Raw genomic sequence first — 15,910 nt, 5'->3', positions numbered from 1 at the left:
AACCACTACTCCTGGGGGAAACACAAAGTTAGGTTCCTGTGACCCTGGTCACAACATTGTTGTCAACCGATCGCTATATAACTTTGTTTTATGTATATATCTGCTTGTAGACACCTTATTTAATATATAGATTGTTGACTCATTAACACTGAACTCAGGGCCAGCAGCACTGTAACTCACGCCTGAACAAAGCTTATCTAACACGTGTATTTTCTCCATGAGGTGCCCTGCAGGCTTCTTGCCCTTAGGAATACCAGACAGCACTTCAGTACTACAATTAGGGGACATTTTAAACAGCAAAATCATCAACAAAAAACACAAAAGTGCAAAACACTGGCACTAAATAGACCAGAAAAAGACCACCTGTTTATAGGATGAGAACGAAAACAAGGAGGCAGAGCATTGCTTTGGTCAATCTCAGCTGAGAAGGTGCACATCCAGTGACTCAAATTTTTCACTACTCTGTACATGTCTGCAAAAACTTCATGAGTATAGGTTTGGGGGTTACAAATGAGTTTTAGCAAGCAGGCAAATTTACAAATACAGAATCCACAAATAATGAGGATCGGCTGTATATACTGGGTTGGCCAAAAAATTCATTGGGGTTTTTCTGTTAACATCTTACAGAAAAACCCGAACGAACTTTTTGGCCAACCTAATACATATATAGCGCAATTACCAAACTATGTATGAGAATAATAAACACCAATTTCAGAATAATGATAAACCTCTGGTAAAAGAGGGAATGGAAAGGGGTGAGGGAAGGTTACAAATGAATTTGCTTTTTTTTTTTAATAGAGAGAAAACTGGTATACATATGGCTGATCATAGATACATATTATTTTTAGTAATTTTCCACTTACTTAAAATATTTTATATTTAATAAGAAATTATATAAGTGTGATCTGTCTTCCTTCATTGTTTTATTTAAAGACTAAAAAAAAACTTCAATTACAGATGAATGTTATTAGATAAGATATGAAGAATTTTTGTATAAAAGTTGTCAAGGATTAAAGTGGATTATTGAGAAAAGAAAAGGAAAACCATCAATTGAAGATGATGGCTGAGAACAAGAAAAGTCTAAATCTGTAACAGCATCTTAGAAACAGAGGTGGAGGTACTTCCCCGGTGGCACAGTGGTTGAGAATCTGCCTGCCAATGCAGGGGACACAGGATCGAGTCCTAGTCTGGGAAGATCCCACATGCCGCAGAGCAACTAAGCCCCTGTGCCACAACTACTGAGCCCACATGCCACAATTACCGAAGCTCACGCGCCTAGAGCCCGCACACTGCAACAAAGAGTAGCCCCCGCTCACCGCAACTAGAGAAAGCCCGCATGCAGCAAAAAAGACCCAGCACAGCCAAAAATAAATAAATTTTAAATAATTAATTAATTAATTAATTTAAAAAAAAAGAAAAGAAAGACAGAAACAGAGGTGGGAATGAATTTGACCTGGAAGTTTCCAAACTTGGCTGTGCTGCAAAAACAACTGGATTACTTTCAAAAACACAGACAGATCTTTGGGTGCCAACCTTTCAGATTCTAATTCAGTAGGTCTGGAGTCAAATTTTTGCAAAGCTCACTAGATAATTCAGACACATAATTAGGACTGAGAATCAACAGACTGGATGTTGGCCTTAGATACAGGGCTTCTGCCCTGCAAGGACTTCAGAAGTCATTATGCACACAGCCCATGATCAGTACCTCCTGGGGTTGTGCAAAGAGGCATTCCTATTAGACTCATGTGCTTTCTCTGTTATATTATTTTTATATTCCTGATTGGAATTCTGAGGAATTATGAGATCTAATGACTCATTCAAGAGTGTGAAATATGAAACAGAGCTCCTGATACATACATTTTTAGTTCCATTTTGTCATGCCCCTTCTTTAAAAAAAAAAAAAAAAATCAACTCCTTTCTTTGGTGTTAAATGAGTTGCTTAAGTCATGTATGTGTATACAAAAAAACTTACAAATGTGGTCTAAAATAGATTTAATATAACCTTAGTTAAAGTTATCAATGTAATCATATTTAGGGACACATTTATACTTATAAATCTGAATACAAATATGTGAAACAAATCAAAGTACAAGTATTTAGGAACAAAAAACATCAAAGAAATTTCTTGAGAAAACCACATACCAACAGTTACTCTATTAAAATGTCTGCTACTGGTATTTCTTAGCTGAGCCTGGCTGTTTTGTGTGTGTGTGTGTGTGTTTTTAACATATTGAAACAGGAAGCAAGTAGGGCAAAAGATGTTAACTAGTTTTGTATCCCTTTTTCTTCCTTTCTCTCCTCATCTAATTTGTTCAGCATCATAGTCCCAACTCTGGTACTGGAAGGTCCTTCTTCAACCCCCTCTTGCCTTTGCTGTTTGCCTGGCTATGGCTTCGGACTCAGAAAAGGCTGTTTACAGAAGAAAAAAATGTTTATATTGGGTTTTTTTTTGAGGGTGCAGAATGATCCCATGTTGCTGTAATATTATGTAGGTTGTGTTGCTTTCTAAATAGCACCAACAAACTCTTCTACTATGAAAACACTTGAAATATTTTCTGTATATATATTTTTAATGCACTTTTTGTTATTTTTAAACCACAATTAATTTGCAAATTGGTTGATCAAATTCTGTATTAGCAAGAGTTGCCTGTATATCAATGTACACCTATGGAAGCATAGGCAAATTCCAGTTAGGGTAGACTAGCTTGTTTCAGACCAATTCTCCCAAAGTAAACAATCAGAAAATCTGGGGAAAAAATGGTAATTAGCTCTTTGAAGGCATCAGAGAGCTACCAAAGCAGTGAAGATTAGGAATCCAAGACCCTGGAGAGACAGGGGAAGTATGGAATAATGAGCCTGACATTTGGTGTTACTTTTCCCTGAAGGTATTTGTAAATTTACAGTAGATCTGAGAGACTGGGAAGCTAGAGGCAAGTGGCAGAGACGAAGAGAAGACTTGAGACTGAGAAGCTCAGTAGAGCTTTGGGGAGACAAAAACTAGAGGTTAGGGCCTGCAAAAGAGGAAACACCTTGGTAAATACCCCCAGACTATCAGTTGGGACCCCTGAAAGGCTACATGCTACAAGTAAGGCTGAAAGGAAATAGACCAGTCCTTACAAAGACCAAAACTCAGCTCCATATCTGTTTCCTATCAGATTGGATGAAGGTGACCTGCCTTTACTCTGCCTGCCTGTCAAAATATAAACACTGTTGGTGGGAACATAAAATCATTCACAGCCTGAAATTTACTCTACACAGACACTGTCCGCCATGAAATAATAATGATAATTTAAAAACATGCCAAGCATACCAGGCAACAAGATCAAACAGTCAAAATCAACAGAAAAAAAAACACATATTGTAGTTATAAGGATTTTAAGATACTTGCCATTAGTGTGCACGAAATATAGATGACCAGATGAAGAACATCAACAGAGAACTGGAATCTGCAAAAAAAGAATGAAGTAAAAATTATAAAACTGAAAACCATATATATCTGTCTTTCTGCCTACTACCCAATCCAGCTCTGTTCCCTGATCATTGTAATTAACCTAAATTCTGACTTCAATTAAAACCCTCATATATATTTATCTTTTGTTTTTCTTTAATATACTTTTTTCCCTAAGGAAAGAGAATGTCTAATTGCTAAAACAGAATGCTACAAATAGTTCAGTAAAAGCATTACATATACCATATACTTCCAAATGTGTTACATTATTTGATTCATAATCAGATAGAGAGTTATTCATTAACTAGGACTGTTTATAATTCCATTATTAATGAAAAATACATATTTATTTGAGCTGAGCTTTCTTTATAAGATTATAGTCTAATCTGTCAGTCACAGATAAAGTTTTCAGGTTTCAAAAAATCACTTAATTCTTATCGTTTTACATTTCCTAGGAGGAGTCTGGATTAATTCAGTATGTTCTCTGAGTAAAAAATCTCAGGTTCTTACTTAATCTAATAAAATCATTATTTTATGAAGTCAGATGACAAATGAGAGCCTAATCAATTAGTTTGTTAATAGATGTTTCCTAGTTACAAATGCATTTTTAAGTATTTTATGAGTTTATTTTTAGGGTGGCATATATCTATAAATATAAATAAACACATGCATATAGATAAACAATTGCCTTTAAAATTAGTTAACAGATTAATGAAATGAACACTTATTTTCCCGAAATTCTGAGGAGCCAGAGGTGGGAGTGGCAATTAGGAAAAAAGGGAAAGGAAATAATATTTATTAAGATCTAAGCCTTGTAAAGTAGGTATTACTCCTTCCATTATACAATGATGTTCAGAGAAATTAAGTAATATGATCATGGCCACAGACCTAGTAAATGGCAGCACTGGAATGCAAACACAGTTCTATTTAATTTTTAAGCCTATATTCTTTCAAGTACACTGTGCTTTCTATCTTTAGAAATAGATAGATGAGTGGGCAGATTTATGTTAAAACCGGTGAGGATATAATCCTGTTAGGAGTTTAACAGGATTTTTATGTGAAGTCTATTGTATTCCAAATTTGAGTGTGGCCAGGAAGTTCATCAAAGTTGGATCTCATATTTCAAAAGTGTATAGAATTCCATATAAAATTTTTGTATCTACTATTGATAATCATCTCCAGGTAAGTTTTAGCACACAATGTTCAGTTATATAGCCTTGAGTGTGTAGGCGCGTAGGGTATACATTAGTTAAAATAAATTAATTCCATGAAGTAGAAAGGGATTAAGATATAGATCTCTATATAAAGCATTATGAACAGTTCAATAAATGCATTACATTTATTTATTTTTACATCTATGTTGTACTTGAGCTAATTCATAACCAGAGAAGGAATATAAGTTTCCTCATTAACTGTTTCCTATCTAGTCAGAGTTGAGGGCAATGATGTTGTATCAGAGTTAAGAGATATCTATATTAGATAGTTACCATGCAGACTCTCATTTCCCTTTGCATTAAACTGCTTTAATATCCTGTTATGATACATACTTATGAATAGCAATGTTAGATCATTTGACATTTAATGGAAAAAAAAAAAAAGCCCAGAGGTTCTCTATATTTTCAGAAGAGACCCAGCTAGCAAAGCTCATACTGAAGCAAGATGCTCGTTTGTTTCTTCCTCTAGTCCTTAGTTGCAAGTGGATTGATGGGTATTTGGGTTGGGAGATTAGAGCAGGGCTACAGCTGCAAACTTCAACCCCAATATTTTCCATATCTCCCTATGCTTTTTCCATAACAGGAAAATCCTAACAGGATTATATCCTCACCAGTTTTAACTCCTCAACTGCAGTTACATGTTTTTCATTCTATTTATGTTTAATATCTATCTCCCCTTCTAGAATATACGAAAGCACAGGGAATATGTGATTAGTACACCAAAGACAAGCAGAATTCTTGGTTACAAACAACAGAGGCCACTCTAGTTTGTTGAAACAGAAGGGATTTTTGGTAGCTTACAAATCTCCAGGAGGTCTTGAGAACCAGACTTGGATACTACCTAGCCAGGTACAATGAAGGCAGGAAAAATGTCTAATTCATACCATAGACTCTTCTAATAAACCACTGTGGCTGCAGCCCAAAATTTAGCACTGAGCATGCTAAAATATGAACACCACAACTTCTACCAGAGCTATTCCAAAAGAACCAGCTTCCAGCTCCACTGTGCATGTCAGAAGATCTATTCTCTCTCTAAGACCACAGCCTTGAGTTTCTCATTTTAGTATTCAAGTCTCCTTCAGGACCATCTGACTGGTGGCACCTAGGTCACAGGTCTGCAGTCTAATTGCAAGGGGGTATGCAAGTATGATTTTTACCTTTTCAGCCTCTTTAGTGGAAGAAGACAAGTTGGAAGAAGGTTGAAATGGGAACTGAATGACTTCATGTAAAAAATCTGTTACAACACTCAATTAGTATCTGTTAGATTTCCTTCTTTGTAACCAGGATTTATTTTCTTATTTGAAGATGTATTCTTGTGGACCAGAGTAAAAGTAGAAAATGGATACTTTCTTGAAAGGCAATTCTAATTGCTTATTAGTAGCAGGCTTTCCCATGCCCAGTGGGAAAACGTTGTGATTGATTGGTGATGTCCTTCTTACATACTGAAGGACCATCATTGTTCTAAATATATAACTTTTTCCTAGTGGAAAAATGGGCACTATTGCACAATATTTATCAATGTAGGGGATGTACACTATTGGTTTGCTTCCTATATATAGTTGTAGTTTAGTGTCAGGGAACCTTGAAGATCAATGTGTTACATCAGAAGGATTGTTAAGGGAGGCTGAACTTTTTCTTAATTTCACTTCAACAATATTTAGCATGAAGACAAGGGTCACTGTCAGAATCAAAGAACTTTTTTCACAAAATGGCCACCTAATGCCTAAGATACTGAGAAACTAGGTTATTCCTCCAGAGTAACAAGATCTTCCATTTACTGGGCTTTTCCAGAAAATGGTCGAGTCAAATGTTCTTCAGGATGAATAAATGCCGTGTATCCTCTGGAGATTCAATACACTACAAAGTGCACAAGAAGTATGTTTTCCAAATGTTCCTTCAGACAACCTTTCAAATAACTGCTTCCATAAATATCTTTTGTATTTATGGATAATTTGACACAAAATCTCTATTTCTTTTGGATATTTGTCTTTTAGGCAAGGGATGAAGAGGAAGGTTGTGTGGAGGGTCGGAGGTACTGCCTTTGGGACCAAGTAAGAGCATCACAGAAAAAATCTATTTAGTATGTGTATAACCTGTGTCGCTTTAAAAAAAAAAACCATACACAAACATTCATTCTCTAAAACAATGTTCACTTGCTGTCCCTTGGATGAGTTTAGCTTAATTTCACATTTAATAACCTTAAAGATTAGAGTGCTTAATTACAGCAGTTACTGCTGATTGCTTTGTAAATGAAAAATGGATATCTAATATAAAGGCATTAATATTATACTTGGTGGATTATTTATAATAATCCAGACCCTTGGGTCCTCATCTGATTTTTTAACATGATAAAATGAGACACTTCTTGAGCAATCTTCAAGGAAATAATTTCGTACATCATAAAGATATAAATGTATTCCACAAATATTGAATAAATGTTTACTATATGCCAAGGACTATAGTAGGTAGTGGGGCTACCATAATCAATAAGACAAGTTCACTCAAAAAGGTCACAGTTTGGTGGCAACACAGACATAACCACTGCACTAACATGGCATCATAATCGATGTACATATGATACCCTGGGAGCATAGCCTGCCATTTAGAGGGGGAGACTGAGCTGAATCTAGTAGTTTTCCAGTCAGAGAAAGGCAAGGTCATTCCAGGCAAGACAATTAAGGCAAACTGGCATGAAAGAGCACAGTGTATTTGGGGGAGAACATATAATTCTATGTGGCTAGAACATTGGGTACATGTTAGGGAGACTCAAGAGATGAGGTTGCAAAGCAGACTGTCAAGCTTGTGTAGGATGATACATGACCTACAAAAGAGTTTAGACTTTATTATTTTGCAGTGGGAGCCCCAAAGAGGGGTTTTCAAGCAGTGAACTAACATAATAAGATTTGGGCTTCATAAATGGAACTCTGGCAGCCACATGGAAGAGGTATTGGCAGGGGAAGAGTCTGGAGTCAGGGAAACTAGCTAAGACTTTATTTCACAACACCAGTGAGAGATGATTATCTTGAACCTGTTCCTCCAAGATAGCTTGACACCCACTGGCCCATAAAGACAATGTTGCTGATACTTCTGGCTTCTTCCCAATCTGTACCCAAATATATCAAGTTCCCATTGGGTTTTCAACCTTTGATTCCAGATTCTGCCCCTTTATATCCACTCTTTCTCTTGTAAGCTCAGTCCCCCACTAAATTTCTTACCTAACAATGGATGAGCTCAGAAAGCAAATACCTAGTAAATACCTGGTATCTGACCCTGTGAGTCCAGACCTTATCTGAACTCAGCTCCTGTGCTGAGGGCTAGCACCCCATTCATCCTGCTATTCCTCTGTGTTAGAGGACAGAGGATCTGGACTTTGAATAGCTACTGAATTTGTCCAACCCATTCCTGGTCCTTTAAACTCAGCTACCTCACCCACAAACTATGCCATAGACAAACTCCTGGGGGAAACTATAGATGAGTTATTGACTACGATATGACTGCTTACTGCCCTGTATTGGGTTTACAATGCTGATGAAGGTGATTCACTAGAGGATGAGAAACTTACCCAAAGTAATCTAGTTAAGTCTTATGATCAGCCCTGCCTCCCTGGAAAACTCCCCTAGATCACATGTTAAAACCAGGTGAAAATTTCAGAGATGTTATTATGACAAAGGATCAGGAAATGCCCCAAATTAAAGAAGATTCCTTTAAAAAAAGAAAAAAAGTGACAAAGAATCAAGCCCAATCAGGCAAAGGGTACAAATCTCACAGCCTAAGCTCGAAAGCAGTGTGACTGTCACTGCTGAGTCAGAAGGTACCTCAAACTGAAATGATGGTATCAGCCATGAGGATCTCATCTTTTGACATTGAGGATTAGGTGAGCCCAAAATATTGGAAGTTCATTTGATTGAATCATGATCCACCACCACAACACTCTAACCAGAAAGTGAATGCAAAGATGTGTTTACTGGCACAGAGCCATTTTCTCCCTCCATGCCCCTTGATGCCTCCCTTCTCTCCAGGCTAAATGACTTTAAAAGAAAGTGTGATTAGGAGTGTGGCCAAGGTCTTTTGGTCTCCAATGGCTAGATACACCCATAAGAGTATGTTGGGGAATTTCAGGGAGAAAAAAGACTCAAACTTTTATGACTGTTGTATACAGGTGCCCAACTCACCATCCTACTACTTCCATGAGGAGTGGGGACCTCAGAATTCTACTAATAAGTACTGGCAGGGCCTGAAGCGGGACAGGGAAGCTAATGTGACTTTATGGGTGGGGCCCTTTGGGCCAATTCAATGTACTGTTTTTGCTGCTTCTACAACTGACACTATTAAAAGAACTAATGTTATATGCTTGTACTTTCTTGTTCCATAAGTGCCAGAAGGAATTCTGATTAGGAAAAGCTGCATGTAGAGAAGTGTTAGTGAAACATATAAATTGCTTTCCAACCATCTCTCTAGCCCATCCCAAGTAGGGTTCAACAACCTTAATGGCCCCTTTGAGCTACAAGTTTCTATGACTGATGATTTTGCCCATTGAAGCTTCTGGCGAAAGATGCCTTCATCTGGAAGCCTCCACCAGGGGCACTCCTATGGTCCTGGACTCATCACTTCCCTGACAAGGCTACTGGGTACATCTCTTCTGAAAAGCATCTATTAGTTTGCTACTGGGCTCTTGTTGACACTGAACACCCGACCCATGAAAAACTTGTAACTCTTTAGACTGAAAATTCCATTTTGGGGTGGATCAACTCAGACTCAACAACTAACAAGATGTGAAGGGCACATCAAGCCTCACTTGTCAAATGAAAATGGAATGTTCAAGAACACAGCTAGCCTAGCACAAGCAGAATCTTGGCTTGACATGAAGAAATGGCAGTTATCCTCCTGGGGGAAACTTTATTCCCCACCACACTGCCTAAAGCAAAGCCACTAGCTCAATGAGATCATCAATGCACAGAAGTTCCCCTAAATGACTGGTTCACCCATGGCTCAGCTCAGCTAAAACCAAATGGCATCCAAGTGCTGCTGTGGTACTTCAATCTCAATGCCATCAATGCAGAACCAAAAGTGGACATGATGGTTGCTATTCTCAATGGTCAGGACTCAAGGCTGTTCTTTGTCCAATACTCACTTTGATGAACCTTGTTTCAGTTTTGTTGACTCTTGGGTTGTTACCAACGGCCTAGCAATTTGGTCAGCCCCTCTTTGGGGCTGTGAACAGTAAAAATAAATTACAGCTGCTGATTCAACCATCTGGGTCACTCCTGTAGAAACCCACAGTAAGGGCTTGTTCTCCTATGAGACCAACTATAATCAAGCTGCTGATGAGCCTGCACCACCCACATTGCTACTATTCTTGTCTAGATCCATGTTCTACCAGATATGGAAACATAGCCACCAACATGGAATGGGCAAAAAGCAAAGAACACTTTTTCTAATGCCAAGGTTACTGCTGCATGCCAGATTTGTGACTCCTGCCAAAGGCTGACCTGTCTGTCTCAAGGTGAAGGAGACAGACCACATTGTATGCACGTGGATTCCGTCTGCTCCTGTAAGACTGACTAAATTGGATTTTTTATTCCTACTTGGGGCTATTGGTGGTTCCTTCCTCTACTGAAACTTTCACAGAATCCTGTGTTATTGTTCCAGTTCCATCAGTCAACTATGGTCACACCATTGCGCCCTTGAAACTAACTTGTGTCATGTTTTCTGTTTTTTAGAGTTTGAAAATGCGTGACTTTTATTGCAAAAACCACTCAATAGTGGGCTGGTTGTCAAGGTATTCAGTGGACTTTTCACTCTCTTTACCATCCATAGACACTCTGCATTGTGGAGTGTGGACCTTCTCAAAAAACAACCCCCAGAGATTTCTGACTCTACCTGTCTCACCTCCTGGTCTACAATATTTTAGCAAGGGGGTTTGTTCACTAAATGTGGCTGTCCCCAGAAAGGAATCATCTTCTCTCAGACACTTCCTGGGTAATAATCAGGAATTACGTACATCTGTTTTGAAAACTTGAGGTTCCATCCTGACCTTTCCTGGACAAGATACTTCTTTCTTTCCCCTAATGGCAACCTCAGACCAACCTGGTTGGTACAACTTCCTGGTGGCAGCCAGATTAATGGGAACCTAGAGGATCCAAACTTAATTCTGGTGCTACCATCTGGTTCTCTTGTGGGTTTGACATGGTCCTAGGATGGCCTAAGGATAATGGCTACTTGGTTGGGTACACTGCTTGCCAAGTGACCCACAGAGGTCAAAGTGGTGGACATAAACAGTCTCTGTAAGTCTTACAACTCTTTATCCTCTCGCACTGAAACCTTCTAGGTGAAAGGTCTAAGGGTAAGGAGGAGATGATTTTAAACAAGGTAAAGCTACAGATGGGACTGGAATGGGACTTGCCAATTTTACGGCAGTAGAACTCTGGCCCCAGAGGAAGGAACACATTAGACCTCGATAGGTACAGGAGAAGGAGGGATAATAGTTACCTTTGTCTTTCAGAACCACCCCGGAGCCTTCCTCAGGAAGGAAAATGCCCTAGTGCAGTTTTCCCTGATTGTTGCAAGTACTTTAAATTTACCTGACTGCTGGCTCTGCCATTCCCCACCAGACGGTTCTGGACTTGACTTAGTTACCATTTCCTTTAACCTTACTGAGCAATCTCAGAAATAGCGGGAAAAGGCCCCAGCTTCTGCACTTTCCATGCAAAATACCTGCCAGCACCTCTGGATCTCTTTATTCCTATTCCCATAGCTAATACTCAGTCATTCAGTGGGTTGGATGAATGCCACCAAGATGGCGCCATGGACAAATAGGTCAAGTTGCCCTCAGGCAGTTCCTCAAAAAGCAAGGATTACATTACTGTAAGTAAACTTGGAACCTGGGCTGGCCCTGAGGACACACTGGCTATGAAGAACTGTCAGCTTGTGCCCCTGGCTGAAGTTGGCCCAACTTGGTGGGCCCCAAGGACTGTAAACAACAGCTACCTCCCCAGGACTGTATTTCTTTGTGGAAACCAGGAACTAACTTGCCTCCCTCCTTAAAACACAGTGCTTTGCACCTTAGAGATGGTCATACAAGACCTGAAAGTGCTTAAAGAAACACCTCTAGATCATGTAGCCCTCAGACAATTGCAATGATCTCTCCAAAATAAGGCTACTTTTAGTTCCTCAGGGAAAATTCTCAGAGGGAGAACTGACTTGTTATCTATGGGCACCCTCAAGAAAGTTTTCCCTACAATAGGAATCCTTCAATTACAAAAGACAATACACATTTTTCCCCTGACTTTAGTTGAACTGACTGATGACTCACTTTGGCACTGGAAGGCATTTAAGTCAGTCTCAGTCCACAGGCCAGAGTTAGTCTGGATGACAGAATCATCCTAGACTTCCTTCCTCCTTGCAGGCCAAGATGGAATCTGTCCAGTCACTAATACATCTTGCTGCACCTGGATTAATGCCTCAGGCCAAGCAATTTAAGGAGAAACCACCTGACTTTCTATAGTAGACACTGATCGCTTATGGGATTTGTTTAGCTACGTGGGACCCTGGGTGCACAATTAAAGTAAGCACTGCAGATGGCCTCATCCTGTTGCTTGAAGTTTTGATAAGAGTACCCTTAATTAAATGCTGTGTAAAACTACTTCACAGATTCAGTGCCAGCCTCTCTCAGTCAGATTAAGCAGAGTGGCTGATGGAGTGGCATACTCATGGGAAAATTCATCAGAAGCCAAGGCAGTATAGAAATGAGTAGGTAGGTATTAGTGGGAGACAATATTCTGTGGGTCCATTTTGTTTACACGTTTTGTGAGCAGAGGTACTGACAAATCTCTCTTTCAGATTATCTTTTCAAGGATATTTCTCTGTTTGTACAGCAGACAGCCTTGGGAGATAGAGATGGTGTCTCCCTCTAAAGTAAAAGGCAGTCAGCCTTACTGCCTATTATAGAAGATTCAAATTCCCTAGCCTCCAGGTTCTTCTCCTATCACACCAACCCACTGTGAGTGCCAGTGTCACCCAGCCTTCTTTGTGTTGTCCCGCGGGAATTGGGGTTTAGGAAACCAGCACAAATGCTGATACTCTGGCTACTGCTATTGCCAGGAGTGATAAAGTCCTTTGATTCTAACCCAGGAGATTTGTGTCTTCCATCAGCATCCATGAAGCTGACTTGAAAGAGTACAAGTATGGTAAAACTTCAGACCCTTCCAAGCTCTTAACAGCTATCCAATGGCAATTTGGCAGTTTCATTATCAAATACTGTGGCTCCTATTAATCCTGTCACTGATTTCATGATCTTTCCAAAAATAGAACCATGCATTTTGTAGTTGAAGAACCAAAATGTGAAACAGTTATTTTCAAACTAAAATATTTTAAGTATCAGGAAAAATCAACACCAGGTCATAGATCAATGTGAGGAAATGACAAATGCAATAGTGTTTGGAATCATATGTAAGTTGTTAAACTATCTTATTGTACCATAATACATTCCAGCTGCTTGGTCATCCCTTTTTCTCTTCATGTACTTTTTCTATTTATGCACTTAATTAGCGTAATGAAGTTGAAAAAGTGTTGGGTGGAATATCAGGAAACCTGAGATCAAATACCAGTTTTGCCAATTACTGGCTGTGAGACCCTAGACAGGTCTCCTCCCACTACTCTGGACTTTAGACTATTCATCTTTAAAATGTGAATTAGGGTAAGCAAAATGAATGGGTTTTGTTGGATGATTTTTAAGCGTTTTTTTTTTTCTAGTTCTTATTTGCAATGAATGGTAGTAAAGAACTTTTAGCCAAGATGGTAATTATGAGGTTATTTTTTTTTCTTTTTCCTATTTGCTTTAGTGGAAAGTTCAGACACTGGAATAAAGATTTCCACAACTAACTACTTGTCCTAGCTCTTGTGAGCAAGATTTGTTGTAATCCTCCTTGAATTAGGGTTTACATTTCAAGGAGGCACCTCCTGTGAAATGTAATGTAGGAGAGGAACGTTCCTTGCACAGAAGGTCTTTTCATTTGCTGCCCTCACCCCACACAACCATCTTTCCTTTGGCCAGCATATTACACAAACAAGAAATTTAGTTGATTTCCTATTCAATACATGACACAACCTTGCCAAGGTCAGGGTGCCCTTGCCAGAGCTCGTACAGGAGGAACACACATTGGCTTAAACTATCATGGGATTTTTCCTGAGCACAGTGCAGCAGCTATAGGCAATGAGATGGTCAGTCTCATTGGTTTATTCATTAGTCGGTGTATCAATTATAGCCTTTAGGACCTACTACAGCCAGCCACTGGGAATACACATGTTATTAATAAGACCGTGTAACTGCCCACAAGGATCCCACAATCACTTTGGGGAGGCAGATATCAACAGATAATTATAACACATCTGAAATAGGTGAAATTGTAGAAGGGAGCAATGACCAGCTCTTCTCTGAGAGTTGTAGAGGACTCCTCAGAGGAGAGAATGCTTGAGTGAGACTTGGAGGCAAAGAATGAGGCAAAGCATGAGAGGATATTCAAGCAAAAGAGCATGTGAAAAGCAAAAAAGACAAGTGAACGAAGATAGAGGGTCAGATATTTCAGTATGGCTGGAACATAGCTTTAGGGTTGCAAGTAACAGGAGATGAAGATAGAGAGGCAGGTAAGAACATTTGGGGGCAAGAGAGGAAGAGGGTTTTAAAAGATTTGAAACACTTGAGCCTGTTTATACGTTGACTAGAAGGAGCCAATAGAAAGGGTAAAGATAGAGAAAGGGAGATCACTGCTGAATCGAGATGCCAGGGAAATTAGAAGATGGTTTCTAGACAGGTGATGAGCAGAAAGGCTAGTCTGAGATTGAAAATGGATCTCTTCTTCCTCTTAAAAAGACAAAGAGAAAATAGATGCAGACAAAAGTAAGTTTGAAAGAGAAGTGTGGAAAGCTAAGAATTTAGGCATCTTGGCCCTAGGAGCTAGAGAAAAGAAAAGGTTCCTGCAGTCCGGGTGGTCAGCAATTCACATGCTTATTCATTCAGCCATTCCTGCCTTCCTTCCTTCAGAAATATTTGCTGAGTACAGAAATACAATGGTGTACTAGACACTGATTCTCCTTCCAAAGAATCTACAATCTAGTTCAGATTTAAAAAGCACAAACCTTAGCAGGAAGAAACTTCTTAATATATGTTTATAGAATGAATAATGAATAAAATAATAAGTCCGACAAGAAAGGCAGAAATGAAGTATAATTAGAATAGAAGGAGAAAGGACTATTTTTTAGGTTTGTGTGGGCCCTGAAGAATGGGTGGATCTGAATATACAGAAACTGGGAGGGGGTGGGAAAGGTCAATCTATGCAAAAAGAACACGTGAGCAAAATTCTGGAGGTGAAAAATGGTAGGCGCTAAGGCAGGGAATAGCAAATCTCGCCTAAGTGATGTGCAGCAAAATAAAATTGGAAACAATAACACTAGTCTTTCTTTTGGCCCCCTACACCAAAATTAATGAATATTTATTGCCTTGGGTAGGACACAAAACACTTCAAGAGAAGCCAGCATTAAAGTAGAAATATGTGGTGAGAAATAGAAAGACAGTCCCTTGAACCTTTCAGAGCCCCAGAGGAGGGAAAGAGAGCATCCTAAATTTTCTTCCATCCCAGATGCAGGTGGCAGTGGTTGTGAATGGATGGCTAGACCTAGAAATTCCTAGCAGCTGGGACAAGGAACACAGAAAGTGGTCTGCAAAGACCTGGTGACCAAGGAGCAGAGAGAGCATGTATATTTTAGTCGGGGATACTGATGAAAAAGGGCATCCTGTGTTTTTATTTGCACAATCTGGCATCCTACACATGAATAAGACACCTCCTTTTAGGTGCTAGGACAACATAAAACACTCTTACGCCCCTAGATCCCAAGTCTATACCAACTTTGGGGAAAAGGGAAGGATTGCGAAGAAGGAGAGAGATCTAAATTTGATTGAATTTTAATTCAATGAAGCCTGGGAAAAATCCAGAAGGGACTAAATTTATTTGGACTGGAAAGATTTAGTTTACTGACATCAGTGGAAATTGAGTTTGCTTATAGGGAAATAAAATTCCACTCTTTTTACCCTTAAGTTTATGACTGTAAAATTCAGATATTATTACAAGTAAATAAAGAAAAGTTATGACTCTAAGCACAAGATTGCAGTTTCTAAACACACTTTCTAAAACAAGGCTTTTCATAGAAATGACTGATTCAAGATCTGAGCAGGAAGGCACAAGGTGAATCTGGG

General features: G+C 39.1%; 1 long non-coding RNA gene across 1 annotated transcript in view; it reads right to left on the bottom strand.

Moving 5' to 3' along the window:
• Positions 1-3,388: 3,388 nt before the first annotated feature.
• LOC133089866 (uncharacterized) overlaps positions 3,389-15,910 on the bottom strand; it is a 252,779-nt gene continuing 240,257 nt past the window's right edge. Inside the window, exon 3 of the long non-coding RNA XR_009700755.1 lies at positions 3,389-3,446. This is a non-coding gene — a long non-coding RNA (uncharacterized LOC133089866). The remainder of the gene's footprint in view (positions 3,447-15,910) is intronic.

This window comes from Eubalaena glacialis, chromosome 4 (assembly GCF_028564815.1).
Source record: "Eubalaena glacialis isolate mEubGla1 chromosome 4, mEubGla1.1.hap2.+ XY, whole genome shotgun sequence".
In the NCBI taxonomy this organism is placed as follows: Eukaryota; Metazoa; Chordata; class Mammalia; order Artiodactyla; family Balaenidae; genus Eubalaena; species Eubalaena glacialis.
The sequence above is the reverse complement of the archived record's forward strand: the minus strand, read 5'-3'. Positions and strand labels throughout refer to the sequence as shown.